This window comes from Mobula birostris, chromosome 4 (assembly GCF_030028105.1).
Source record: "Mobula birostris isolate sMobBir1 chromosome 4, sMobBir1.hap1, whole genome shotgun sequence".
Taxonomy (NCBI): domain Eukaryota; kingdom Metazoa; phylum Chordata; class Chondrichthyes; order Myliobatiformes; family Myliobatidae; genus Mobula; species Mobula birostris.
This window is the reverse complement of record NC_092373.1, coordinates 110,251,449-110,264,951: the sequence shown is the minus strand read 5'-3', so window position 1 is coordinate 110,264,951 and position 13,503 is coordinate 110,251,449.

The following is a 13,503-nucleotide window of genomic DNA, read 5'->3' as shown; positions in this document are numbered from 1 at the left end:
TTCCTCTTACCTGATAGGTTAAATTTATTCTCCCGGAGCTCTGTATATCCCTTCATCCACTCCCCTTCTCGTTCCTCTACTCGATCGCTGCGGTGGTCACCGGCCAGTGCGGGACAGCTCCAGCTCCAGCGTCTGATCTGGACTCCTCTTCCTCGAGCAAGTCTCACGGATAGGCACACCCCAATCCCATCTTGACTTTGACCCTTTCAAGCAAACTTCATGGATGGGCCCCACTCTGGTCTTAACTTCTATCCTTGCAAGCAAGTCTCAGGGATGGGTTTGTTTGGAATCCCATGTAATAGGGATCCCATCCTTGTTGCCAAATTGCTGTTGAAGAATCTACCTTGAATTATCATGTATTACTGTAAAAGAATTTCGTCGCCAAATTACTATGAGAGACTTTACTCCGTTAACGAGCAGAAATAAAGACGCAGACCTCGGCATAAGGTTAACCCTTTAATACATGATCACAGGGAGCCATTGTCTTACATCCAATGTTAAGTTACATCTTAAATTTATACAGTATATTTTCGGCAATAGCCAACATACTTGATCAGCAATTTCAAGAAGCACTTGTTAAGTATCAGCCAGTCTACATTTCCTCCCACGTTTCCAAGGACATTCTGGTTCATAGGTTAATTGGTCACATGCTATAATTGGGTGGCATGGGCTCGTTTGGCTGTAAGGGCCTGTTTTCTCTAAATAAAACAAGGTGAGGCAGCTGGATTGCTCAAACACTAGCATGGGTGGCAAATGAGATGGGCACTGTCCATGTAAATGTGGAAACTAAATGTATGCTTTCAAATGGCACTGCTGAAGATCCTGAGCTGGTGAAAATTAAGCAAGTCATGGGTGGATTCTGAAAGCAGCCACCCCAGCCTGAATGGGAGTGAAAACAAATGAGTTGGACCTTTTCTGTGGTCAGCCTAGTGATTGCAAGAACAGGCCAGGAGGTGAGGGTGCCACTGGGCTAAGGTCCTTGCCACCTTGCAGGTAGAAACCATCCCAAACCTTGCTGTTGATCAATCAAATGGACTGAGAGACTTGTTGTCAGATTATTCTGACAATCTTCTGCCATGACATGTTGACTGTGAACCTGAAACAAAGATATTTTGTTGTGCCCAGCCCACAGAATAACTACTGACAATCATGGCTAATAGCTTTAGCTATCCGAGATTGAAGGGACAAAGATAAGGATGTGATTAAACTGCAATGGGGCAACAAGCACGGATGACAAAGCTGCAGTTTATAGACTGGTTGAAATCAAGAAAACAAATACGTCCAAGAAGATGGTATGATCAAATTCCATAGGTTCAAAATTTCAATGTAATGTCAGAGAAATGTATACAATATACATCCTGAAATGCTTTTTCTTCACAAGACATTCACGAAAACAGAGAAGTGCCCAAAAGAATGAGCGACAGTTAAACGTGAGAACCTCAAAGTCCACCCCCGCCCCCCAGCTCCCCCCTCCCGCACGTAAGCAGCGGCGAGCAACAATATGGAACATTTTATTGCCTGCCATCTCTGCTCAGTCTTGTCTGTAGCCAAGTAGGGATGATAGATAGTGTAGATACAGGATTTGATAGGTTGGTAATTGGGGAAGGAATCCAAAATGAGAGGCATTTTCATTGCCTTACTTAAATTAGATCCTCCTTAAAGTTTGACCTTCCTGGGACAAATTTCTGGCCAGGAATCAAGAGCAGGGTATGTAGGGACTATTCTGGAGTTATGTAAACATTGTAGCAATGTGCTACACACAGAGCTAGAAATAACGACGCGCAGTCTGTAAGTCGCACTTGAGACCCGTTTATTCGAGCTTTGCAGCACTGGCTTTTGAGCTGTTCCCTTCCAGCTCTCTCCGGGTGGAAATGACGACAGAGGTGCATTACAAAAGGCTCTCCCCGAGCGCGGGCTATTTTGTGAGCCGGTTCACTTGTGTAGAAAATGGATCGCCACATAACCGCCCTCCCCCCAGAACCGGTGATACACCCCCAATGTCCACAGTCTGTATCAGTCTCTGTTTGTGCGGTCTGCCTCTGCACCGCGGTGCCTGAACCTCGACCGGCTGTGCCAAGTCCACATGGGCCGGTTTGAGTCAGTCCACTGTGAAAACCTCCTCTTGCCCCCCACTGTCCAGAACGTACGTGGACCCGTTGTTACTGATCACCTTGAACGGCCCCTCATACAGCCGCTGTAGCGGTGCCCGGTGTGCGTCCCTTTGTACAAATACAAACTTACAGTTCTGCAGGTCTTCGGGTACGCAGGTCGGGATCTGACCGTGCTGTGAAGTCGGTACGGGGGCCAGGTTGCCGAGCCTTTCACGTAGTCTGTCCAGGATTGCTGCGGGTTCTTCCTCTTGCCCCCTTGAGGCTGGTATGAACTCTCCTGGGACGACCAGGGGTGTGCTGTACACCAGCTCAGCCGACGGGGTGTGCAGATCCTCTTTGGGTGCTGTGTGGATTCCAAGCAGGACCCAGGGAAGTTCGTGCACCCAGTTAGGCCCTTTCAGGCGGGCCATGAGAGCCGACTTTAAGTGACGGTGGAAGCGTTCCACTAGTCCGTTCGACTGTGGGTGGTAGGCAGTTGTGTGGTGTAGCTGTGTTCCCAACAGGCTGGCCACAGCCGACCACAGGCTGGAGGTGAACTAGGCATTTCTGTTGGAGGTAATGTGGGCCAGTATCCCGAAGCGTGCTACCCAGGTTGCAATCAGCACTCGGGCGCAGGAGTCGGCGGTGGTGTCGTTGAGCGAGACCTCCTCTGGCCATCTCGTGAACCGGTCTACCATGGTTAGGAGGTACCACGCTCCTTGCGACACTGGCAGGGGCCCCACGATATCCACATGAATGTGGTCGAACCTCTGGCGGGTGGGTTCGAACTGCTGCGGCGGGGCTTTGGTGTGCCAATGCACCTTGGCTGTTTGGCACTGCGTGCACGTTTTGGCCCATTTGCTGACCTGTTTGCGAAGTCCGTGCCACACGAACTTGCTGGAGACCATCTGGATGGTTGTCCTGATAGATGGGTGCACCAAGCCGTGTATGGAGTTGAAAACTCGCCGCCGCCAGGCTGCCAGGATGATGGGGCGAGGTTGGCCGGTAGCCACGTCACACAGGAGGGTCCTCTCACCTGGGCCTACGAGGAAGTCTTGCAGCTGCAAACCCGAGACTACGGTCCTGTAGCTGGACATCTCGTCATCCGCCTGCGGCGCCTCTGCCAGTGCTGCATAGTCCACCCCCTGGGACAGGGCCTGGATAGCTGGTCTGGAGAGTGTGTCCACCACGACATTGTCCTTTCCCGAGACATGCTGGATGTCCGTCGTGTACTCGGAGATGTAGGACAGATGTCGCTGCTGGCGGGCCGACCAGGGATCGGACACTTTCGTGAATGAGAAGATCAATGTTTTGTGGTCCGTGAACACGGTGAACGGCCTGCCTTCTAAGAAGTACCTGAAATGCCAGATTGCCAGATATAGTACCAACAGCTCCCGGCGGAAAGCACTGTACTTGAGTTTGGGTGTCCGTAGGTGCCTGCTGAAGAACGCCAGGGGTTGCCAGCGCCCCTCGATGAGTTGCTCCAGCACCTCACCTACTGTGTGTTGGATGCATCCACTGTGAGGGCGGTTGGAATGTCCGTTCTGGGGTGCACCAGCAACGCGGCGTCTGCCAAGGCTTCCTTGGCTTTAACGAAAGCGGCCATGGCCTCTCCGTCCCAAGTAATGTCCTTGTCTTTACCAGACATCAGGGTGAACAAAGGGCGCATGATACGGGCTGCTGAGGGGATGAAGTGGTGGTAGAAGTTCACCATACCAATGAACTCCTGCAGGCCTTTGACTGCGTTGGGCCGGGCGAAGTGGCAGATCACGTCTACCTTGGCGGGCAGAGGTGTTGCCCCATCTTTGGTAATCCTGTGGCCCAGGAAGTCGATGGTGTCAAGTCCGAACTGACATTAGGCCGGGTTGATCGTGAGGCCGACATCACTCAGGCGGGGGTAGAGCAGGCGGAGGAGGGACAGATGCTCCTGACGACTACTGTTGGCTATGAGGATGTCGTCCAAATAGTGAACGCAAAGTCAGGTCGCGTCCCACCACATCCATTGTCGCTGGAACGTCTGTGTGGCATTCTTCAGGCTGAACGACATTCGAAGGAATTCGAACAGACCCAATGGGGTGATGAGTGCTGTTTTGGGGTTGTCTTCAGGGTGTACCAGGATTTGATGGTACCCCCGGACGAGGTCTACTTTGGAAAAGATGCTTGCCCCGTGCAGGTTTGCTGCAAAGTCCTGTATGTGCGGCACGGTGTAGCAGTCTGAATTTGTAGCCTCGTTCAGTCTGCGGTAGTCGCCACATGGTCTCCAGCCCCCGGCTGCTTTGGGCACCATGTGCAGTGGGGAGGCCCATGGGCTGTCAGACCGCCGTACGATCCCCAATTCCTCCATCCTCTTGAACTCTTCCTTCGCCAGGCAGAGCTTGTCCAGGGGGAGCCTTCGTGCGCGGGCGTGGAAGGGTGGTCCCTGGGTCGGAACGTGATGCTGTACTCCTTCAACTGCGGTGCCAGAACTGATGGAAATTCCGCCAGGATTCTGGTGAATTCGTTGTCAGACAGCGTGATGGAGTCCAGGTGTGGGGCCGGCAACTTGGCTTCACCCAGGGAGAACGTCTGGAAAGTCTTGGCACGGACCAGTCTTTTCCCTTGCAAGTCGTCCAGCAGGCTGTGGGCTCGCAAGAAGTCCGCCCCCAGGGGTGGTTGGGCCACGGCGGCCAGTGTGAAGTCCCACGTGAACTGGCTGGCGCCAAACTGTAGCTGCACCGTGCGGGTGCCGTAGGTCCGAATCGTGCTGCCGTTGGCGGCTCTCAGGGTGGGTCCCATCTCCATTAGCGGCGGCTGGCCCTGGCGTTTCCCGGGAACTTGCAGGGCGGGCGACAGTGGCGGGCTTCTGTGCCCCACCGCTGGTGGTAGAAACACCACTGTTCATTGGCCTCCTCATTCCTGGCTAGGGGTTGTGTGCACTCCGTTGCCGGGCCTGGTCTGGCCTGCTGTTGGGCACGTGGCTTGGTAATCTGTCCCCTCTTGGGCACAGCACGTCTGTCCGGGCCGCCACCTTCCGGGGGTCACTAAAATCTGCGTCGGCCAGCAGCAGGTGTATGTCCTCAGGCAGTTGTTCTAGGAACGCCTGCTCAAACATGAGACAGGGCTTGTGTCCTTCAGCCAGGGCCAGCATCTCGCTCATTAATACTGACGGCGGCCTGTCTTCCAAACTGTCCAGGTGCAGCAAGCGGGCCCCTCGCTTACATTGTGAGAGACCAAAGGTCTCTAAGAGCAGCGCTTTGAATGCTGCATATTTGCCTTCTTCGGGGGGTGACTGTATGAAATCCCCAACCCGTGCGGCTGTCTCCTGGTCAAGGGAGCTCACTACATAATAGTAACGTGTGGAATCCGAAGACATCTGCCGAATCTGGAACTGGGCTTCTGCTTGGTCAAACCACACGCGTGGTCGCAACATCCAGAAAGTTGGCAGTTTTAGCGAAACTGCATGAACAGATGAAGAGTCAATCACCTTTGGTCCAAATCCCATTTGGACAATCGGGGTCACCAATGTAACGATGTGCTTCACACAGAGCTAGAAATAACGACACGCTGTCTGTAAGTCGCACTTGAGACTCGTTTATTCAAACTTCGCAGCACTGGCTTTTAAGCAGTTCCCTTCCAGCCCTCTCCAGGCGGAAATGACGTCAGAAGTGCATTACAAAAGTCTCTCCCCACGCACGGGCTATTTTGTAAGCCGGTTTGCTTGTGTAGAAAGTGGGTCGCCACAACATAGCAGATATTAATTCAAACAAAAAACAGGCTTCGATTCTTAATGTAAATTGCAAACAAGAAACCGAAGTTAAAAGCACATCTTTGCAAATAAACAATGCTATCTGCCCACCACACCCCTCCCAGACTAAGATATATGGTTTGCAAAATGGTGACCATGAGATGAGACCAGCCAAACTTTAAACAATGGGTTTTGTTAATTGGCCAGCATCAATCCAGGCAACTATGAGTTAAAGTAGTTTGCGCTATTAGACACCAGTTTAAGGAAACTTGTGGGCCAGACTGTTATTATCACTGGTGCATCAAATAGCAGATCTATAAATAATTGGGGTATTTGTGTTCTCAGTCAGCAAACAGTAATCTTAAGCATCCGGCGCTGTCTTCAGAAGTTTTCAGAATATCTGTGTCAATTACTTTGTCCCAGCAGATGTGTTTGAACATTCAGAGGCATCTCACACTGTAGATATGTCATTCATTGTCAACCCAAAATAATGAAGTAAACAATGTCATTGTAACAATTGAAATTGTATTGAATCACCTAGAGTTTGATCTCAGTATAAAAACATGGTGTACTTTTGAGTTTGTGAGACTCTACCACAAGGAGGATGCCTGCATGTTGTGATAAGATAAAGATTTATATATCACCAGTTTCTGTGTTTCTCCAGTGACTTCGATCACAGCCACTCCAGGAGACATAGTTTGTCATTAAATCAGAGAAGTAATTTCATTGATATTGTGGTTCAGGAAGCTGATTAGAGGATGTTAAATAATAAGCTACTCTAAGGAAAAAGAGAGCACGGAACTAGTAGGTAAGAGCAGACTAATCAACTTTAGAGTGAAAGGAGAGACTAAAGATGTCAATATTTTTCCCAGAATAGGAGGATTGAATATCGTTTAAAGGAAAGCTGATAATAGCAGTTTTTAATGGTGGCAAGAAAACAGTTTCTGAGGGGCAGATATGAAATATTCTCTGTCTACTTGCCATGGCTCCCATAACTGATAGTCAATTAGTGATCTCCATAAGATATTACCTAGGTTTGTCATAGTCTAATCCATGAAGTATGCATTCTGGTTCACGGTCCGGTCCGTGGACTCAGGACTCTGGGCCTTCTGGCTGTCCCTTGTTTGAGTTAATCATAGGCACCTGATTCCCAACTTGGGGCTTGGAATATAAGTAGCCTTGGGGTTGAGTGTGAGCTGCTGATAGCCATCCTACAAAAAGGGTGTTGCAGACATGCTGGGAGAAGGAGAGGTCACAAAAAGAAAGTTTTGGCTGGACAGGAGAACAAACAGCAAAATTTATGAGTGTATATGATAAAGAGTTTTGTCCAAGTGTGGTGTAGCCTGTCAGACCTTTCTGGGTATTAGAAAATCCCTCTGTAGATTTGGAATTGCCTAAGATTAGGCACAGTAATAAGATGGCTGATATTCTCAGTGAATATCATAGTTATAGGGAATGTAGGTATAAAGGAGTACAGATTTTTACTGATGGATCAAAGGATCCAGAAACAGGTGCAACAGGGTCTGCAATTGTTGTACCAAGTTATTGAGTGGAAATTAGCAAGAGAACACCTGATTGCTTGAGTGTATATGCAGTTGAAATGTTTGCCATATTGTTAGCACTAGAATGGAGTGAGCAGGTTGATTGTAATAATATTATGATATGTAGCGATTCTGTATCGGCCCTTGCAAGCGGGTACAGCTAGAGGTCACCAGGATCTGCTTTACGAAATCCTGTTTGCAAATTCAAGACTGGCTAGACAAGGCAAAAATATTGCATTCATGTGGGTTCCAGCACATTCAGATATTATGGGAAATGAGACAGTGGATAGGCTGGCAAAAGCAGCAGTCAAAAAAGGATCTGTAAAGGTCAATATTAAACTATCAAAATCAGAGGGGAAGATCATAGTGTGGAGAAGGATAAATCAACAGTGGCAGCAGCATTGGGATAGAGCAATAAAAGGAAGACATTTACATTCTTATGTTACGTACCCCGTAACTGGGTTGCCAAACCAGGAGAAATGGATCACTCAGTTGGAGTCTGGATTACTAGAACTAGGAAAGTTTTATTAAAGAAACAAGCAACACAGTACTCTAATCAAAAGGATAATAAATGCAACAGTTCAGCAATGATAAACACATATGTGCACAGAATTAAGATAACAGGATCAATCAAGCTCTATCGTTGTCTAGGGGTAAATGACCAATTTCAAAGTGACACAAAGTTCAGTCCAATTTAGTTCAGTTCGCAGTAATCTTTGCCGTGGCAATGGACAATGTGGGGGGAAGGAGAGAGAGAACAAGAATGAATGATCATTCAAAACATCTTCCACTCACAGACCTGCGATATTGCTCACAAGCAGCTTCCGGGCGGGTCCTTTGTGATGTCACCTGAGGTCACCGACTGTGACCCCTCCTCCAGATGCCGTCGATCCTCTGCAGTGAACCCGGCACCCAAGCAAGGGCGGACACACACCGGGTTCCCGCTGATCGTACCTTTCCACCCTGTGCGTCTAAGGCCTGATTCGCAACCAGCCTTCCAAACGACTCCCGCCAACTTGCGGGGGGGCACCACTTCCAGGGTCTCGTTACCTCGTGGTGTCGTGTATGTCCTGCCTTAGCGAACCTGTCCCTTTTTATCCCCCTGCTGGGGTATCACCTGTCCATCACACTTCAAACAGTTCAGGGTTCAAAGGGGGAGCCGATCTTGACAATACCCAGACTGATGGCTCCTTCATTAACATCTCCAGATGCTGCTTCATTGTGTTCCTTATCTCTCCCTCCCCTGAGGACAGGCGGCAGACCAACTGCTGATGCCACTGGTGCTAGCCCAGGCCAGCAAACATCTTAATTTATGTGTATTCTTGTCACACAATTCAGAACAGTAGATATGGGAAGAAGTAGGGGAGTAAAGCGGAAGGAGCAAATAATTATTAGTAGACTGAGAATTGGGCACAGCAATATTAATAGCACTCTGGTCATCATAATTAAGCATCCAACAGATTTTTGCAATCTATGTCAGGAGAGTGAAACAGTAGAGCATATCCTTATTTCATGCAGGAAATTTGCACAGGAAAGGCAACAAGTGTTACAACAATTACTCAAAATAGGACTGGTAGAGAACAGTGTTAAAGGTTTATTGGAATGTGGGGAGGGTGATCAGGGGAGGAAATGGTTGCTTAATTTTTTAAGGGTGACAGGACTAGAAAGACGGCTTTAAAGTGGACGGACAATGAGGGACAATAAATCCTGAAGATGGCAGTAATGCAACAGTGTGGATGCCAACTGGTGTGAAAACCCAGAGAAGAAGAAGAAGAAGAAGAAGTGTGAGCTGCTGGTTTGTTTTGTCAAGATCCCCTGGGAGCAAGCTGCTGGTGGAAGGCTACAGCAGCCAAATGCCACCTTTAGGCCACGTTGGGGAACCATCCCCTCATGGAGCCTTGCTGTCAGTAGTTGGAGCTGTCCTTTCAGTATGGATTCAGCTGTTTCCTGGGTCAGCTGAGAGGCTGCCAGCCACTCCAAGCTAGGTAGGGATCCGGCTGTTTCCATAGCCAGCTGAGGTTGCTGGCTGAACTGAGACTTGGAGCAACCCTTATGCAGAGATGGAACTGTCTGTCGTTCTTTAGTGTTGTCTCTTCTTGTCCTCGCCTCTGTGGGATAAGCCAGGTCATTTTTCTGTTGCCCTGCGGGGGGGTCTGTCTTGTCTTGTCTTGTCCTTGCTTCCGTGGGGTAAGTCAGACTGTTTTGCTGTTGCCCTGTGGGGTGAATCTGTCTTGTCTTGGCCTCTGTTGGGTAAGTCCAGCTGTTCTGCCATTACCCGATGGATGGTCCTGTCCCAGCTTGGTATGGAGAAGTTGAGTCCCGGCTTGTCGAAGTGTATGTCCCGGCTCTATGTCTATGTACTGTCCTGTCTCATGTTGGTGTCGTGTTAAAGATGATTCCTGGCTTTTTGAAGGGTAAGTCCTGGCTCTATGTTAATGTACAGTTTCCAGTCTGTCTCTGAGTTCCAGCCCCCGAGTTATCAACCAGCAGCCAAGCTCTGAGATCCCAGACCCCAGCCGGCAACCAAGCTCCAAGATCCTAGACCCAGCCTGCAGCCCCAAGCCTCTAGACCCCAGCCATGTCCTGTCCTGTAGTCATGTCATGTCCTTGCCTGGTTCTGGGGCCCAAGCCCGAGGCAAGACCTAGGTTCTGAGTCCTTGTCCAGTCTCTGGCTCGGGGTCCAAGCCCAAGTCTGCGTTCTTATCCCTGCTCCTTGTCTGTACCCTGTCACGCCCCTACTCTAGTCAAGTCCTGTTCCTGGTACTTCAGTGTCTGTGTCTTGCATTTGGGTCCATTCCCAGCGCCCCATTGTGACAAGGTGACCTTTTCCTTAAAATCCTTAGTGAGCACACAGTCATTGACCAAGAAACTTCAGCTTTGTCTGTTCTGATGTGAGGTTGTTGAACTCAACTGTTACTTTTATTTCTTTCTCACCATCTGACCAGCATTTTCTATTTTTACTTCAGCATCAGCAGTGTGTACCCATGCCATCTGTTTCATGGTCAGCTCCAGCTCTGTGGGGTGCTATTGATTATTTTGCTCAGGGTTCCGATGCAATTAGCAAAGATGTTCATACAGGTAACATATCTGAATCAGCAAGGCCATCCGACGCTGACTAACTTAGTAAAGGCCACATGTGAGTTAAGTCCAGATCATCTTCACAGGAACGTCCTGTATCAACCTACCTTCAAAACACCACTTCACCTCCTGACAACAGAAATCCTAAACTTCCCCTAGAAAATACGGAGCACCTTCTTTGTCTCAGAAGTCACCTTCGTAGATACTGATGTCAAAATTCCACCACCACCTACACAGTAAAGACCTTAACCACCTGAGGAAAGGAGAAGTTGAAGACTAGGCCCTCAGACAGCAGAGATCATTTTGTGAACTGCCTACCAAAGAAACAGTACTCTGAGGAGAGGCATCATACACATTTTTAATCTGTAAGTGCCTCCAAATCCTTTGGTTGCATATGTGAATCAATGTCAAGATCTCTCCCACACAAACGCCAAGTCTGCCAGCCACCCTCAGTAATGTCTGCCAGCCAGACACCATACTACCATGGTACTCTCTCTACTCCAACTGCAGTCATTGTATATGATATTCAGAACAGAGGAAACACTTCAAGGATGTTTTCAAAGCAGTTGTGTTTAAAAAAAAAGGCACCCTCATTGTTGGTAGGAATCGATGGGCCACAGCGACACCAAATACAGGAGCATCTGTGGTCTCAGTAAGAATATTATGTTTATTCAGGAAGACAGGAAGGGCAAGCCAAAATGCTTTGACCACCTACTGCCCCACCTGTGGTAGACTGCTGATCTAGCATAGTTCTCTTCAGCCACCTCACAGTCAAGTGAAGGCAAGGCACCCCTACCCCAGTGAACTTCATCGGAGGGAGCGAGGACAACGGGGCTGGGGTCCAAGGTGATCTCTAAAATGACTGAATGGAAAAGTGTTGTATTAGGATAGTGCAGGTATGAAATTTAAACATTTCGCATCACACCAATCACAGTTACATATAAGTACTGCCACATCATGCCCTGCTCAAATCAAATGTAAGCAGACTCGTTGAAGCAGGTCCACTTTATGACCATGGCATGAATTCAAACATTTGGTATAAAATATCATTGGTAATGGTTAAATTTGAGTGGTATTTAACACTGCCATCTAGTGGTGCTATTGGAAAATGTATGTTTGTGACATGAGATTTTCAATACATTTTCAAATGGGATATTTTATTTTTATTTAGAGAGACAGCGTGGAACAGGCCCTTCTGGCCTAATGGGCCGTGTTGCCCAGCAACCCAGCTATTTAACCCTCACCATAATCACAGGACAATTTATAATGTCTAATTAACCTACTAGTTGGTGTGTCTTTGGAATGTGGGAGGAAACCAGAGCACCCAGAGGAAATCCACAGGGTTCAGAGGGAGAAAGTACAAGCTCCTTACCGATGACACCATAATTGAACTCTGAACTCCAGTATGCTCCAAGCTGTAATAATGTTGAGCTAATGCTGCACCACTGTGGCACCCTATAATTCAATATACACAATCAAGGAAGAAGCCGAGACTGCATCAAATTCTGTGCCCTTTTATGACAGCATTACCGCAGATCATCAAAAGAGACTCGGCTGAATTTACAATCGCCGGTCATGAATTAAGCTGGAATTTTGTTTGGGTAAGGAAATTGAATAAATATTTGAATAGGGAATTTTATCAACTCATTAACTAAATATTCAGAAATTGGTGAAATGTTTGATAAATAAAGCCTTATAAAGGAGCAATTTTGCTAATGACTCCTGTGTAAGAGTTCCTTCATGATCTATATTGTCTACGCAAAATCACAATACACAAGAATAAAAGTCAGAATCAGGTTTATTGTCACTAATATGCACACAGTGGACGTTTATTACCTCCTGTACCTAATAAAGTGGCCACTGGGTGTATGTTCATAGTCTTCAGCTGCTGTAGCCCATCCACTTCAAGGTTTGATGGGTTGTGTCTCCAGAGATGCTCTTCGGCACACCACTGTTCTAACACGTGGTGATTTGAGTTATTGTCACCTTCCTATCAGCTTGAATAAGTTCGGCCATTCTCTTCTGACCTCTGTCATTAACAAGGACTTTTTCCACACCATTCTCTGTATAATCAAGAGACTGTTGTGCAATGATGATCCAAGGAGATCAAGGTCAAGTTTAATTACCATTCAACCATACATGAATACGCATGAGTACAAACAAACCAGTCTTACTCTAGTGCTGATGTGCAAAACACTACTGAGGTTCATACATAGCACAAGGTACACATCGTGCATATAAGGCTGCAGTAAAATATAATCACACAAAAAATATATAGCCTGTAAGGGGGTTTCGATTTTTATGTTACTGCGGAGGCTAATTAAAATGGCGTCTTTGTTATGTTAATCTGGGGAATGTGGCTTTGTTGTGTTAAGCGCTGAGAAAGTTTGCGCTAGCAGCTTATTGTGGTTTAGAGGGTGATAAGAAATACGTTATTAACCAATTGGGATAGTTGTTATGGTTTCGGTGTATTTGAAGATACTGTATGCGCGGGATTTTGGGGGAGAAGGCGGGAGAACGAGACAGAGGATGGACGAGGTGCTGTGAGTCCGCTAACGGGGTCGGACCCCGAGCGGGACATTCGGCAAGGAGACGGAGATGGACTCGTGTGGAGCGTCTGGTCGACCACCGTTGTTGGTCCCAGGCGGCCGGTCGAGGTGGTCCGAGGGGTCGCAGGGTGAAGAAGAAGGACCTTGAGCTCCAACGGTTTTAGTGCACAAAGAGATTGAACTTTGATAAGTGTGGCGCCTTTTATTTTCCTTTTATATTTTATTCTCTGTTAATTATATAGTTCCAGTAATATCTATAAACTGTAAATCATTTAATTGCATCTGGTGTATTGTCTGTTATTTAGGCGGGGTGGGGTACCTCACACAGCATCCACACAAACTAATTACCCAGTTTGGCGGGGCCAAGGGCTGTTTCCCCAGACGACAGCGAGCCGAGCAACCCGAGGGTGGCCAGGGGGGCTACAAGCCCAAGTCCCTGAGTCCATGAGTGTTGCAGCAGTCTGCAGTCAAACACAATACATCTTGTCTTCTGCTGAGCAAACACTAGAGGACAGCACTGA